This window comes from Eublepharis macularius, chromosome 1 (assembly GCF_028583425.1).
Source record: "Eublepharis macularius isolate TG4126 chromosome 1, MPM_Emac_v1.0, whole genome shotgun sequence".
NCBI classification, from domain to species: domain Eukaryota; kingdom Metazoa; phylum Chordata; class Lepidosauria; order Squamata; family Eublepharidae; genus Eublepharis; species Eublepharis macularius.
This window is the reverse complement of record NC_072790.1, coordinates 233,313,792-233,327,277: the sequence shown is the minus strand read 5'-3', so window position 1 is coordinate 233,327,277 and position 13,486 is coordinate 233,313,792. Positions and strand designations below refer to the sequence as shown.

Below are 13,486 nucleotides of genomic sequence, written 5' to 3'. Positions count from 1 at the left end.
CTCATCCCCTGCCTTGATACGAACGTGGAAGTAAGCATCTTTTAAATCTAATTTCGTAAAGATCTTACCTTGGGCCACGACGTTGAGAAGGTCTCGGATGAGCGGTATAGGATAGGCGTTGTTGGTGGACACTGCATTTAGTCCTCGGAAGTCCGTGCACAGTCTGAGCCCCCCATCCTTCTTTTTCACGAAGAGAACTGGAGCGGCGTGGGAGCTAGAGGCTGGGCGGATGAACCCTCGTTGGAGGTTGGTGTCGATGAATTTCCGGAGCTCTTCACGTTCATGGAGACTCATGGGATAGAGTCGTCCTTTAGGCAAGGAGGCTCCGGGTAAAATTTCCACCGCACAGTCCGTTCGTCGGTGCGGGGGTAGAGTATCAGCTTCCTCCTCCGAGAAAGCATTCAGAAAAGGCCAGTACGGTTCGGGTATTTGGTTGACTTCTTCTTGGGTGAGGAGGGCCTTTTCTTTATAAGTTGGGTCTTCGCCCCAGTTTTGATTCCAACGGTGATTTTTACAGTTGGCATGATTGAAGGTAATACATCCTTGAGCCCAGTCTATGTAGGGATTGTGATCACATAGCCATTTGCTGCCTAGAATTAACGGGTACTTGGCAGTAGAGCTGATGACAAAGGACCTCTTTTCCCAATGTTGTCCCATGCCTGTGATCACTGGGATGGTTTCAGTCGTGACCGGATTCATGTTGGTACCATCCATTTGTTCAAAAATTACTGGATTTTGTAAATCCCGAGTTGGTAAGACCAGTCCATTGACTAGAGCTGGGGCTATGATGTCTCTTGAGCAACCCGAGTCAATAAGAGCTTGCACCCGAATGTGCATTTTTCTCTCTGGGTTGATTAAAGTCACTGGCATGAATAAAATGGACCCAGGTGGCCGGTTCCGTGCAGGGACGGGCTTGGGGCGGATCTGTCGTTTGGGCCCTTTTACGACAGATCCATCTCGTTTCCCGACTGGGGACTTTCTGGATTGACTTCTGCAGATGGGGAAGCGGGATCGTATTCCATAACTTCTTCCGCTTCCAGCCCTCTTTCGGAGGCTGGCCTTTGGGAAGCGCCGCGGCCTCTGTTTGCTCGTGGAGCTGGAGTCGGGCGTTGGAGCGCAGGGAACGGAGCAAGGGTTGGACGCCGTAATTGGAGCGGAGGTCTTTGCTCAGGCCGGTAGGGGCATTGTGCTGCAAAGTGACCAGCCTGTCCGCATTGCAAACACAGCCCTTGTTGCCATCTAGCATCTCTCGCTCCACGGGTGGCGTAACCAGCTCCCCGAGCTCCCTTTTGTAAGGTCAATGGTCTTCTTTGTCCCGTTTGTTGTTGTTGCTCAACCAAACGGACTTCTAAAATGCGATTTTCCACTTCGCAAACAAGTTGAATCCAACCTAACAGCGTAGGGGGATTGTCTTGCATGAGGGCTCTGTCCAAAAGTCTCGGATTAAGTCCTTGTTTGAACAGAATAATTTTTGTGGACTCCTCACACCTGGGGCACTTGGCAGCCAATTGTCGGAATTTCGTGATATAGTCTCTCGCTGCCATGCTGCCCTGCTTAATGGCCTGCAATTCTGTTCGGGCCCTGGTTTCCTCTAAGGGATCTTCATATTGTGCTCTAATAGCATCCACCAACCCCTGGAGAGTATCGAGTTCTGGGGCCCCGATATTATATAGTCCTACGTACCAGTCCGCTGCTTTCCCTTGTAAACGGGAGCCGAGGTGTTCAATTTGGCTGGCCTCGCTGCCGAAGAGGTGTCCCCACCGGTTGAAGAATTGCACGACTTGCACTAGAAAAAAGCCCAGTTTGGAGGGATCCCCGTCAAAAGTGGCGTCTAGTTTCACCCAACCCATTGGGAGGTCTTGCCTCGGAGCCGGGGCTGGGTAGAAGTCCGCCGGAAGCCTCAATGGCACTTGAGGTATGAGGGGACCCGGTTGTGCTGGCGGTGGCCTCACCGGTTGAGCCGGGGGTGCCGGTCTCGGCTGGGCTGGCGGTGGTGCTCTCGGCAGGGCCGGTGGCAAGGCCGGAGGTGCTGGCCGTAGCGGTTGAGGTGCTGGCGGTTGAGGTTGATGTGGCGAAGTAGTAATCGGCCGCTGAGGGGTGGGTTGGTGGGGTCGCAGTGGTGTAGGTCCCATCGGTTGGGTCGGAGGCGGTCTTACGGGTTGTTCCAGTGGCAAACGTATCGGCTGCAGCGGCGGGGTTAGTTGTGGTCGAAGCGGAAGGGGCCGCAGCGGCGAAGGCCGAATGGGTGGAAGGCCGCGCGGGCTTGCCCCTCCGGGCGTTGTTCTTCTGGGAAGCGTCGGCTGGCCTTTTGGCGCTGGTGGACCATCTCCCGGAGGTTGCCCGACGGGAACAGTTTCGCGCGGTTGACCAGGGGCTCCCCCCCCCGATGGAGCCACGGGTGCTTCTGCTTGGTCCGGCCGGACCGTTTTCGGGGAAGTATGGGGGGTATCACCGGTGTATCACTTGGCTTTTCCTCCCCTTCCGTAGGCCTCTCAACGGGGGTCTCGTCTGGCGGCACATCCCCTCCCGTGATAGGAGGTTCAATGGGAGTCTCACCGGATGGCACAACCGGGTGGTCCCTTCTCGGTGGAGTTTCCCGCTGAGGGGGAAGTTCCTTGGGTTGTTCTCCCGATTCGCCCGGATAGGTGCCCCCCCCGCCGGTAGGCGACGACCGCTGCTGAACTTCCTCCATCGGATAGGAGATGACACTTTGAAGGGTAGCTATCTGTATCGCCATCTCTTCAGGAGACAGTCTTTCCCCTGCCCCCATTGAGGAAATTAAATGAATGGCGTGAGCCAAGCTTTCTTCCATATCCATCAGCTTAGCTTCTAATTGTTGTATACGACTTGGCCCTGGTTGTTCGCTCAGGGAACCTTCATTCGCTGTACTCACCGGGGAGAAAGGGCCCCACGGAGGAGGGTCCCCTTGAACTATTCGCGACCTCGCGGCTAGAATTCCCTTGGCCATACCCGTCACGGCCGAGATGCTGGTATCTACCGCATAGGTGCGACCTCGTATCTGCTCCCAACTTGGTTCAGGGACTTCCGTTGGCTCCTTCCACGGGGCAAGTTCGGAATAATCCCAACTCAGGGCGCCTCGGCGAGACGTGTCCCCCTCCATCTGCTCAAACGTCCTGTTCCAATATCGCCATGGTTGGCTGCTATCTAGTTCCGGGACGGTTTCTAGGCTTCGGCGCCCGTCCATCGAGACTCGTGGATGGAGTCCACCTGCCCGGCGCTCTCTGGTTTCTCGGGGTCTGGCTCCCCACTCCGACGGGGTGGGCACCGAGATCAAGGGGAGAGCGGTTGCTTTCGGCCTTGCCCCGAGATTGCTTTCGGTCTCGTCTCGAGTACTGAAGTCGATGAGAGGCAGGGTAGAGGTGGAAGCGCCGGTTCCGTTCCCGGTTGCTCCCAGCTCCTGGGAGTCTTGGGTTTGCACCGGTTGATTGTCGGGAGACGCATACGGATCAAACAAAGGATCCCTGTCCGGGACAACCTTGGATTCCGCTGGGCCCGACGCAGACATGATTGGTAACAAAATGTCAGACTGTGGCTAGATAAGGTACTCTCTGCAAGATTCCCCTTAGAAGCAAGAATAAGTCCAATGTCTAGCAAAGGAAGTTTTATTGCAGAAAAGGTCCATTATAGTCCACTGTCCTGAATAGGAGACTCAGGATGGTACATGATCATTGTTACCAATGAAGAGCAAGCATAGGATACAGAGTAACAATACCCATCTGGAACAGCCTCCCCCCACAGTTCTCAAAACAACATCTTTCAGTCCTGGGAAGCTGCTCTCCTTCAAGGCCAATGCCTGGTGGAACGGTGTTAGACAAAACAGTCCTCTGGTGGGAATGCTGCCTGGGAACTGGTGCACCTGAGGAGAAAACACTTAAACACTAAAAGCATTAGAAAATGGAGTCAGTATAGTTAAGATATATACTGGACCTGACACCATCTAGCAATGGTAGGGAAACAAAAGCTGTGTTACAAAAGGCATTTCTAGCCATTTCCCCATAAAGAATATGGGATCAGGCTGCTGAGGAGCGAGATCGGTTCTTCCTACTGCAACCCTGTCTCCTACCCGATCACAAAAAAAACCATATGCAGATTCAGGACTCAATTTCCTATGGTGCTTTCAGTGGAGAGAATTCCACACTGGCCTAATGCTTCAGTGGCACACAAAATTATGTGATCAGGAAGACAGGTAGAATTCAGCTCTCCATTTTGATTTCAACGGTAAGAAGCTCTCTGATTTAATATGCAAACATTCCCAATGGCGGTGTTGGCGCTAAAATATCCGTGTCTCCCCAACACAACTATCCCTTGGGTCTCCCCCAATGAACTTTGTCACGAGTAGCAACTCCGGAACTCATTTATGTGGCACAGATCTGTCACTGCAATTTCTTGCCTTGATCACAGTGGTTGATAGAACTGGGCACCCTGTTGCCAGATACTTAAGTTAAAGCCTGCCACTCATTTCAAGTCTAACCTCTTATCCACCATTTAACAGCCAGACGATCCAGCTCAACACTGTCAAGGAGATCCACACGCAGACAGGAGTGTGACAGGGTTTATTTATTTAAGTTCAGGTTTTTAAAAAAGTTTTCTGGTATTATACTGAAGTGGCATCCAATTAACACACATTCTGCCCAGTAATGGATGCTCGGCTTTAAGGATGAACACGCCCAAACACTTTCACCGCAGCAAGAACTGGGCTGATCGGATAGGTTCTCTGAACAGCTTTTAGCAATTGGGTACATCCAGCAGACCTAAAAAATTAAAAGAAAAACCAAAGGTGAGCTATTATTGGGAAACCGGTACGGCAAACACATACAAAGGTGTGTGTCCCATCAGACTGTTCCATCTGAAGCAGAGATTCCTCCTTTCCTTCTGCCGGCCCCAGTGGGTTCAACCTTTGCAGGTTCTGGTGCCAGGACAGATGGTAAGTCAGCAAGATTTCCTCATTGGGACTCCCCCCGTCTGCCCCCCCTCCTGCCTTCAGTATCAAAACTAATATTCAGGGGTACAAGACTCCCATCAGCAACAGCGTCCAACTATAGTTACCTCTGCACAAACTTCTCACTGGTTAGATGCCAAGGGTTCCTGCCCACTGCTTTCCAATCTTGCAGTGCTAAAGGCCTAGTGAACAGTCTGGGAGCAACTGGTGCTGCAGCTATTGCTTTACCCATCAGTATATGGATGAGAGGTTGCTGGAAGTCCCAAGTCAATTTAAGCTTTCTAAAAATAATAATAAAGCAGGATTTAAACATGAGGTCAGATAGCTGTGATGATCTCATATTCTCCCAAAACCCTGGACTCAGAGGGAACCACTCAGTCACGGAGATCAGACTGGGGCGGTAAGGGTCTCATCACTGGAACCATCGAATTCTTAACAAGAAGCAACTTCCCCGGCAATGCAAACTCTCACCTTGCTTCTGATGCCACACAGACTTTAGGCCATCACCTGCAGAGCGAAGACAAGACAGAACGGGACACGAAATCATTCATTCATCCTGAGCCAGATACATGGCAGCTCCGTGATTTGGAGCAGTTTTTCAGCTGTTCTAGCGTTTTCATATAAAAACATCAAAGTGAGCTAGTTAGACTCATCATTAAAACTGCAGCAAGCTAGCACTGTATTCCAGCAGCTTCTGAGAAAGGGCTAGCACAAGGTGCAATCCAGCACTATTGGAGCCTGCTCACTGGGTATCCCCAAGCACCTCCAATACAGGACAGGGTTTGCAAGGCTCCAAGCAACACATGCTTGAAGAGGGTCAATGATCGTGCCTCTGCCCGCATAAAGGAACAAAAACAATAGCACCTATTTATGTGCAACAAATACAGACTCCCGTGCCAGGAGGGGGAGAGCCTGAAGAAACCCTTCCCCAAACCCCTCCAGCCCCCAGCATTAAGAGTACAGTGCAAGCCCCCCCTCCCAAACATCACAGAGGCAGAACATCCTTGAAGCCTCTGGTACGAGACATCAAGCTAAGAAGCCAAGGTGATCACCAACTCACTCTTCTGAAGCCTCAGAACAGGTGGGAGAAAGGAAAGAGTCAACCTTGAAGCTGCACAATAACCCCTAGAAAAAGCAGGTGCTCCACTGCTCAGACTCTCCTCTCTTGTAGAATTACACTTGCATAGGACACACAAGTAGCTGTTCTTTTTCGAGTTGGAGTACTTGTCAATCTAAGGCTAGTACTGCCCCCAATTGGTAGCACCTCTCTAGGTAGGTAGCAGCCTTCCATAGCCCTGCTTTGCTCATATGTAGCTACCTTATACTAGATCAGACCATCGGTCAGGGTTTCAGGTGAAGGTCTTTCACCTCACCTAACTTCCTAATCTTTTAAACAGGAAGTGGCAGGGATCGAACCTGGGAGCTTCTGCGTATTAAGCAGATGCTCTAACACTGAGCCACGGCTCCCTCCCCAAAGATGCCAAGGATCAAACCTGGGATTTCTGCATCCAAAAGGTGTCTCCCCCCACCATCCACCAAGCTACAGCTGCAGCCTCACAAATTGCTCTTACCTGCTGGGCCATCTTAGGAAGTCTTTCCTCCAGCCCCAAATCGCAACTCTGGAAGAAAAAGTGATTTTTTTAAAAAAAGAAATTGTGTTGAAAAGGTCAGCCTTATCACAGATTGCGGTAAAAGGCTTTAACTAAGAGTCCCTTTCCATTCAAAGCAATGCCACCATGCAGTGTGCATGTCCACATAATACACTTCCACACCTGGAATGATGCCGGTTAGTCCCAGCTGCCTCACACATGTTTTATTCCAGCTAGGAAGTTGGAAGTGCTGCAATAGGTTCTAGCCTTTTGCTCTGAACTGATCTTCAAAGTTAGAAGAGATTCTGCAATGCGTTTGGGCCAGGAGGCAATCTGCTAATTTCAACTGGTCAGAGACCTTTAGAGAAGCCTGCCTGATACTAGCTAGCCCAGAGAGGCATTTATCATGACCAGTTTAATATCTCCCAACTGATACTCAGATTCCGCTTCTCAACAGGGGCATTCAGCCGAACGAGATTCCAAAAGGAAGATCATCATGTCAGTGGGAAACCAGGACAGGATTTGGAGAACCAAACAGAGGAAGTTTAGATCTACAAGGTCAACTCACTTTTCAAACAAGAGTGGCTGTTCAAACATGTTCCTCCTTCCTAGGTCAGAGCCCTTCAACAGCTGCATGTGTTCAAAACTGGCAGAAACAAAAAGCCACATGGATTTAGTAGCAGTCAAAATCTGAACAAGTCTTACGCAATATTTCGCCTGCAACAGCTAAAACACTCAAAAGGCACCGTCTCCAAACTAGCCCCAAACAGATATGCCCATGCAACCAGCTGGCACGATGGAAAGCGCTCTTAATACCCCTTAGTCTACAAGTGCCCCCCCCCCCCCGGCCACCAAGATGGACACAAGTCAGCGATCCACATCAAGCCATCCCGAGAATGCCCTTGCAAGTCCCATCAGACTGTTCCTTCTGGAGCAGAGATTCCTCCTCTCCTTCTGCTGGCCCCAGTGGGTTCAACCTTTGCAGGTTCTGGTGCCAGGGCAGAAGGTAAGACATGGCTGGTTTTCCTCATTGGGACAAAACAGACTTAGGACCCCCTACTGTCTAGCCTGCTGACCCCCCCCCATATAAAGAATGCTCACCTGTTGGATGAAGAGCTCGACACCTAACAATATTGGTCTGCACTCTGGAACTCAGCCAGGCCCTGCAACTGAACAAGAAAGCGGAGTAAGTCAAACTGCGGCGACTTCTCATCCCTCTTTGCAAAATCCTGCTGGGCTTCTGGGCTCAGAGGGAACCATTCAGTCACAGATATCAGACTGGGGCAGTAAGGGTCTCATCACAAGAGAGCCACAGCTGGCAGGAGACATTAAGAACACTGCAATAATTCCCCAAAAACTTAAGAACCAAACTGCGGTTTGCAGACTTCATGGAGTTTGCATTTGCTCGGGGCGAACAAGAATAATTACTAGTGCAGAGGAAGATCAGTAGAGTCAATGGCTTCTTAAAGCACTGCTTGGTCATGAGCCATGTGGCAAGGATCACCTTGAGGGGGTGATGGAGCACTCTCCAGGTCAACCCCCAAACCCAGTTTCCAACCGGCAAGTCACAGGTCTTTCAAACACATTTCTGCAGGAGCTAGCAAGATGTAATGGTTAGTGTTGAACTAGGATCTGGGAGACTTGGTTCAAATCCCTATTTGGCCATGGAAGCTTGCTAGGTTATCTCGGGTCAGCCGCTGTTTCTCAGCCTTACAGGATTATTATGATAAAAGGGCTAGGAGAAAACAAAACAAGCCACTGGGAAGAAAGCCATGTTAGTCTGTAGTCGCAAAATTGTAAAGAGTCCAGTAGCACCTTTAAGACTAACTTTATGGTAGCGTAAGCTTTCGAGAACCACAGTTCTCTTCGTCAGATGCATCTTTATTACACTGGGAAGAAAGGTGAAGTATAAATTAAGTAAATGTCATTTCAGCAGCTGGGGGTGGGAGGATATAGACTGTGCTTCTGATTCCTGATTAATTGGATTCAATGAAAAAAAAGTTCCTATTTGCATCAAAAGTGGTGAGCTAACAATTCAGAACCCCCAATCCAGAAATCTACAAAACATCCAGTGTCTGTGTTAAAAAATAATTTCAGAACATTAATTCTATCACAAAACTTGAGGAACCATCTCAGTACTCACCTCTTGAGAAAGGGCATTTAATCTCTGGAAGGAAAGATTAAAAGCAAATGGTTAAAACCACGACAACAGTGAAGAGGCTCCCTATGTAAGGGAACCGCAGTTTGATCAGGGCTTTGGTAACTCTATTGCCATGCGACTCATGTCGTCCAACAACTGAGGTCATCATTTCAAACTACAGAGGCTCAATACCTCCCCGTCAGTCCGGCTTCTGGCAGAAAGATGCCAGATCTACTGTGCTGCTGGGTCAAGAACGGAATTGCCAGAATGGTGATCTCTGCAAATGCACTCGCTCAAACGTACCTGTGAAGGCTAGCCGGAAAGCCCACCCTGGCTCGAGAGTGCACCTCCTGAAACGAATGACATTTATGTTGAAAGAAGTCCGTAGTTGAGGCGCTCCTTGTTGGTTCCCCATCACCCTCACAGGGCCATCTTGTGTTCTCAGAAATACAGCTAACATCACCAGACAGTCAGATATATGCTTGTCTGTTTCTCACATCATGGAACACAGGACGGAAGGTGCAGGAAACAGGCTACAGCTCTATTCTGCAAATATGCACCTTCAGGACAAAACGTAGCACATGCACACAAAAATATCTACCTAAAAACCACTCATTTTCAGTTTATAACTCAGACAAGAACTGGTTTAATATTCAATTTTAACTGCCCCAATAATTTTGGATGACCCACTCAGACTCAACTGCCACCAGCAAAATGGGAGAGGTGATTGAGTGTGCCCTCAAGTCATAACTGACTTATGGCGACCCCTGGCGGGGTTTTCATGGTAAAAGACTAACAGAGGTGGTTTGCCATTGCCTGCCTCTGCAATCCGGGTCTTTGTTGGAGGTCTCCCATCCAATTACTAACCATGGCTGACCCTGCTTAGCTTTTGAGATCTAATGAGATCAAGCTTACCTGGGCTATCCAGGTAAGGGCACCAAAAATGGAGCATCCATGTTTAGAGGCAGTACGTTATTGAGTCTCATTTGAATGTGCTGTGTATTTTCATGCGATTTTAGCATTATAATTATCATTTATCACACTTCAACCATGTTTTTGTTTACTGCTTTAACTGCAACGGCCTTTGGCCTCACACAGTAAACCCTTCCTGAACAAATCCTACTTGTGAACTTCGTAAAAGCTGATCAAGGGTGGAAACTAAAAGCTAGATTTTAAATCTCATCCAGAAAGTTAACTCCAACCTACATCACAGCGTAGCTGTGAATCTGACAAAGCAAGAGATGCTTTTAAAGTCCTATGAAAGTTATTAAATGGTCTGTAACTTCTCTATATCACAAGCCCAACTGAACCAGGGCTGCTGCTACCCCTCTCAGCAGTGCCATCCAAATTTCTATCACCCTCCACACTTCCATCAGTCCCCAAAACAGATCAGCTACTCACACGAAACACTGGTTCATAGCTGATTTATCCTCACCCCTGCGGGACAGAAATATACAACAGATTATACTTTCATAGACCGTTAAAGGGAAAATAAATTCTGAACACCTTGATACAACAGCCCTTGTTTCCCAGACATTTCCTGGCAGAAACATAACCGGCGTTCTTTGTTTTGGACAGGAAAAACATCAGGCCCGCTGCTGTCGCTTACTCGCATGTACCTCACCCTGGGCTTGCGCTACTCAGAATCTGGTAAAGGTTATCTCCACTGAAGTTTCAGAAAGAGAGAGTTCCTGATCTCATCTTTGTAGCACATCACACCCACAAACCGACTGCTGGAAAGTGCTTTAAAGTTTGTAAAGGGCGGTATCATTAAACACGTATCCGTTTCCTGCTTAGGATGAACACAAGCAAGATACCAAAAGCAGTTTCTAAGCCAGGCACTGGCTTGATGCTGCAAGCAGCCAAATGGCTACCGAATTCATCTGCTTTCATTGACTACCTCTAAATAACCCCCCACCCTTTTATAACAAGCATAGTCTTTCCACCACCAAAAATTAAGTTATAACCTTTTATTTGGAATACTGTGTGGGCAGTGTAGTGAGCTTCCATGATGGTACAGACCTCTCCTTCAGCTAAGGAGAACTTTCTTGCCTGATAAAGGCTTCGGTGTCAACACAAAAGCTTGCAATACAGTCTGGTATGGACTCAACATGCAAGTGGCTAACTGTTTAGCACTTGGGAGGAAGAGCAAAGAAGCAGCTGGAATGCACCCTTACCTGTAAAGCAGGGTCACAGAATGGTCAGAAAAAGACCTGTAAAAATAAATGAACAATAAATGAACAAATAAATGAAGTTAGAACTGAGCCGAGGGGAGGGGGACCACACAAACTTTACCATTAAACAACTCTGCAAGGCAGCGGCGGGTTATGCAAAAACAAGGAGTCTGTTCTCAGAAACAAAATGACATCTTCAGAGTATTTTTCAGAACAGGTCTGTGTTAAGTTTCATCACAGAAAGACTAGGCAAAAATCCTGCCTACAATGCCAAGGGCCGCAAGCCATCACCAACCAAATTCGTTCAGGAGTAGATCTCCCTATAGTAAGTTACACTGGGAATCTGTACAAAGGCAGAGCTGCTGACAGTCAAAGAATTAGGAAGAAAATTGAACTCCCATGATGGATTACAAGAGAAATATTAGAGGGCCACTAACTGGGATTCTGAGCATAGTACCTGGCCCTTATGGACATTGTGAATTTTTATTTGTTCAGCATTGAGCATAGCACTACTAAAAATTACTCATGCTACAGCTACCAAGAGAAGGAGCCCTGCTGGGGGCAGGAGGGAGATACTAAAACATAGTATCTCACTTTGAAAGTCTACAAATAAATTAGTATATTGACAAACTACCAAAAGAGTATGCCTGCAACTAAAGAAGCAGTTATTCCCATACAAGTCTATCTTTGAGACTTCAGAGATATATTCAAATATACCATTACTGGGAGACCACACTGCTAACGTGTTTTATTTTGACTCCGGTTTGTATAGTTTGTTTTATCGGCAGTGTACCAACACCACCTTTTTTAAGCAAGGCGTGCAACTGACGCGTTCTAATAAAATAGCAAACAAGGTAACAGAAGGTTATAAGGCAGCTATTTCTGCAGACGCATACAAAATCCTCTTTAGAACAGATAAAATGTTATTAATCTAGTGACAATTATTACTAATATCGTTGTAAGTGCATCTGACGTTACATGGAATAGGTAAGTTGCACGTTTGACATGTTGGGATAATTTTCCTAAGTCGGTAGAAATGCAGACGTCTATTCCCCCAACCAAAAGGCACATTATGGTTAGACACTACCCCAGTCCCGGAGATGCATTTAGCTAGCATTTCCCCTCTCTCATGCATCCCGCTTACCAAGGCCCCGCTAGACTTTTCCCCCCAGAGACTCACAGCCAATATCCGCAAAAAAAGGCGAGAAAGAGACCATAGAAGGACATCAACAGGGCTGGTTAAGGCCACAACTCCCCTCTCACGCGGATGGCACCGGATTATAACCTTCTCCATTACCTTCAAAGCCGAAAACGCTTCTGGAAAAGAAATAATAATCCTCCGCCAAAGGATTAAATACTCCGTGGTCGCGGAGTATGCTGGGAAATTTCCCTTCCCGCTCACCCAATAGCCACTGCCTCCTTCAGCTATTGTATGCGCATGCTCGTTTGGAGGGGGCGGGGTCATTGAGTTAGTAAAAAACTCGTGTTCTAAGGGCTGGTCGGAGGTAAAGGCGCATGCGCACGCTTGAACCCCTTCCATGATAGGTGGGGTGACCATAGAGGTTGGAAAAGATGAGCCGTAGAGAATTACGGTTGTCAGGCATTTCCGATAAAGTTTTCCGCTGTTAACTTCTAACACGGAGAGTATAGGGCTTTGGGAAAGAGATGTCAGACAGAAAGCGGCAGCACTTGACCGCCGGAGAAACGCGGTTCTCTGCTTAAGGAGAGTAGTTCCGGTTTATACCGGAAGTTTATCTCTATGGTTGTGACGTACATTTGAAGTAATGCGAATTAAATTGCGCGGGAAAAATGAGAATGAGCGGGTAGAGAAGTGCGCAAGCGCAATAGAATGCAACTCGAATGCGTGTTGAAACAAGTGGCGGATAGCCCGTAGTGAGGCCTTAGCAGCCGTGTTATTGTGGAACCCACGGTTTTCACCTCAGCTAGTTTCTGCTGAGGGGCGAAGTTCCTTTCTGCCTTGAACTGTTTCCGAAGCTCAGCACTAAATCGCATCAAAGTTCTAACAAGATAGCAGTGCTGAGCATGTGCAGGATGTCTCGTATCTCTTGTCCAGATCTTGCGTGAGCTTTGATGGAGGCAGTCAGGAACAGTGTTAGAGAAGAGCAGATTATAATTTTTTAAAAAAAGAACTATCAGTCCACAGAGTTACTTTTGCGTAGGCAGGAGGGAGTAACACCTGGCTAGAAACGTCGTAAGAGTGAAAGAAGCAGGATTTTGCAGGTCTAACAGCACAATCCTAAAAAAAGTTACTCCAGTCTAAGCCCCTTGAATCCAATGGGTTTAGACTGGAATAATTTCTTAGGATTGTGCTGTAATTCACCCACAGACACAAATACACAAGCTCCATTGTTACCATGTGAGGGTGCCTATAAAAACAAAACGCAGCAGAAATGTGAGGCAAAAGAAAGGAAATGGGAAACTCAGGGAAACCAATCTATGCTCCCATCTTTCAAATCAGACAGGGCCTTTGTGCAGTCAGGCAACAATACAGTAACTAGGGACAAAGATGAACAAAATCAAGAAGAAAATGATTTTAATAACGAGTCAGAGACCGAGTCTGTGGCAACTATTTTTCAGTGAAATGTGGATAGCCCTGTGGATT

At 47.9% G+C, this 13,486-nt stretch overlaps 1 long non-coding RNA gene and 7 other non-coding genes across 10 annotated transcripts; all 8 read right to left on the bottom strand.

Annotated features, from left to right (window-relative positions):
- Positions 1–4,563: 4,563 nt before the first annotated feature.
- On the bottom strand, positions 4,564–12,201 carry LOC129344439 (uncharacterized). 3 transcript variants are annotated; one of them, XR_008598391.1, is made up of 11 exons: positions 12,149–12,201; positions 10,867–10,902; positions 10,091–10,126; positions 8,993–9,039; positions 8,693–8,716; positions 7,651–7,718; positions 7,118–7,195; positions 6,532–6,579; positions 5,432–5,467; positions 5,068–5,241; positions 4,564–4,772 (listed from the first exon to the last, which is right to left on the bottom strand). It is a non-coding gene; the product is annotated as an uncharacterized LOC129344439 (long non-coding RNA). The 3 variants fall into 3 exon arrangements; XR_008598392.1 differs by having other exon boundaries at positions 12,161–12,195; XR_008598393.1 differs by lacking the exon at positions 12,149–12,201 and adding an exon at positions 12,044–12,062.
- Positions 4,848–4,973, bottom strand: LOC129345961 (small nucleolar RNA SNORD22). The gene has a single exon (XR_008598663.1). It is a non-coding gene; the product is annotated as a small nucleolar RNA SNORD22 (small nucleolar RNA).
- LOC129345940 (small nucleolar RNA SNORD31) lies at positions 5,315–5,385 on the bottom strand. The gene has a single exon (XR_008598656.1). It is a non-coding gene; the product is annotated as a small nucleolar RNA SNORD31 (small nucleolar RNA).
- Positions 5,554–5,621, bottom strand: LOC129345923 (small nucleolar RNA SNORD29). The gene has a single exon (XR_008598652.1). It is a non-coding gene; the product is annotated as a small nucleolar RNA SNORD29 (small nucleolar RNA).
- Positions 6,981–7,051, bottom strand: LOC129345933 (small nucleolar RNA SNORD30). The gene has a single exon (XR_008598654.1). It is a non-coding gene; the product is annotated as a small nucleolar RNA SNORD30 (small nucleolar RNA).
- On the bottom strand, positions 7,458–7,585 carry LOC129345955 (small nucleolar RNA SNORD22). Its single transcript, XR_008598662.1, has one exon. It is a non-coding gene; the product is annotated as a small nucleolar RNA SNORD22 (small nucleolar RNA).
- On the bottom strand, positions 7,790–7,858 carry LOC129345948 (small nucleolar RNA SNORD31). Its single transcript, XR_008598657.1, has one exon. It is a non-coding gene; the product is annotated as a small nucleolar RNA SNORD31 (small nucleolar RNA).
- LOC129345928 (small nucleolar RNA SNORD26) lies at positions 10,325–10,398 on the bottom strand. The gene has a single exon (XR_008598653.1). It is a non-coding gene; the product is annotated as a small nucleolar RNA SNORD26 (small nucleolar RNA).
- Positions 12,202–13,486: the final 1,285 nt, after the last annotated feature.